The 1,818-nt window shown below is 40.2% G+C and overlaps 1 pseudogene; it reads left to right on the top strand.

The window, feature by feature from the left end:
• Positions 1–442: 442 nt before the first annotated feature.
• Positions 443–1,338, top strand: LOC111535973 (annotated as a pseudogene).
• Positions 1,339–1,818: the final 480 nt, after the last annotated feature.

Below are 1,818 nucleotides of genomic sequence, written 5' to 3'. Positions count from 1 at the left end.
TGTAAAACAAATTTGAAAATATAAAACAAATAGCAAAATGGCAGAACTAAGTCTCTTCTTATCAGTAATTACTCTAAATATAAATGGATGAAACTCTTCAATTAAAAGGTGGAGATTGGAAGAATGAATAAAAATACATAATCCAACTATGTGCTGTCCACCAGAAACTTGCTTTAGATTCCAAGATATAAATTAGTTGAAAGCGAAATGATGGGAAAAAATATTCCTTGCAAATAGTAACTAAAAACAGGTGGGAAGGCTATACTACTATGAGGCAAAATAGACTCAAAAATCATTATAACAGATGAAGACAGACATTTTACATTTATAAAAGCGTCGAAACATCAAGAATATGTAACAATTGTCTTTCTGCACTACCCAGAAAGGGATCTATACAGTGTTGTTCTGGATTCGTGTCATAACTTAAAGGGAAACTTTCACAATGTCTGGAGCCCTTGATGTCCTGTAAATGAAGGAGGAGGTCTTCAAATTCCTTTCAGTAAGAACCTACTTAGGTGACACCAACCTTGACTCCAAATAGAGCAGTACGTCTACAAAAGGAAAAGTGATGGCATCTGCATCATACATCTAGTCAGTATGCCATCACTTTTCCTTGAGAAGGACCTGGTGGCAATTCATGCCATTGTTGCCACTGAAGTCCCTGCTGATGTCAGTGTCATATCCTCTAGGAATATTGGCCAGCAGGCTGTGCTGAAGTTTGCTGCTGCCAGTGTAGCCACTCCTATTTCTGGCCACTTCACTCCTGGAACCTTCACTAACCAGATCCAAGCAGCCTTCCAGGAGCCATGTCTTCTGGTGGTTATCAATCCCAAGGCGGACCACCAGGCTCTGATAGATGCATCTTACATAAACCTGCCCACAATTGCTCTGTGTAACACAGATTCTTCTCTGTGCTGTGTGTACATTGGCATGCCATGCAACAACAAGAGCTCTCACTTGGTGGGTCTGAAATGGTGGAGGCTGACCCAGGAAGTTTTGTGCATGCATGGTACCATCTTCTGTGAACTTCCATGGAAGGTCATGCTGATCGCTGTTTCTACAGAGATCCTGAAATGATTGAAAAGGAAGAGCACAAGCTGCTGCTGAAAAAGATGCGATCAAGGAGAAATTTCAGGGTAAATGGACTGCTTCCACTTCTGAGTTCAGCGCCACTCAACCTGAAGTTGCAGACCAGTTTGAAGGCATACAGGTGCCCTCTGTGCTTATTCAGAAATTCCCCCACTGAAGACTGGCCCACAGCCTGCCACTGAAGACTTCTTTGCAATTCCCACTGCTCAGGCCACTGAATGGGTAAGAACAAGCACTAGGTGGTCTTAAGCTGTTCTTTCACAGGCTCTTAAGCAAAATGAAAATAAAGTTGATGGAAAGTAAACATTAGTTTCTAAAAAGAAGAATATGTAGCAATTATAAAATATATGCTCCTAACAACAGATCCCAAAAATATGTGAAGCAAAAACTGACTGAATTGAAGGGAGAAATAGACAGTTCTACTCTCTGATAGTAGTTGGAGATTTTAATTCCCCATAATCAATAATTAATAGAACCACTGAAGAGAAGGTCAGTAAGGAAATAGGGGATTTAAATAACACCATAAACCTACTATACCTATCAGATATCTACAGAACCCTCCAGCTAACAACAAATACACATTTTTCTCAAGTTAGAATGGAACATTCTGTAGGATAGATCATACATTAGACCAAAAGACAGGTCTCAATACATTTTTTTTGTTTTTTTTTTAGACGGCATCCCGCTCTGTTGCCCAGGCTGGAGTACAGTGGCAAAATCTTGGCTCAC

The sequence above is a fragment of the Piliocolobus tephrosceles genome, unplaced genomic scaffold, assembly GCF_002776525.5.
Source record: "Piliocolobus tephrosceles isolate RC106 unplaced genomic scaffold, ASM277652v3 unscaffolded_21523, whole genome shotgun sequence".
NCBI classification, from domain to species: Eukaryota; Metazoa; Chordata; class Mammalia; order Primates; family Cercopithecidae; genus Piliocolobus; species Piliocolobus tephrosceles.
The sequence above is the reverse complement of the archived record's forward strand: the minus strand, read 5'-3'. Positions and strand labels throughout refer to the sequence as shown.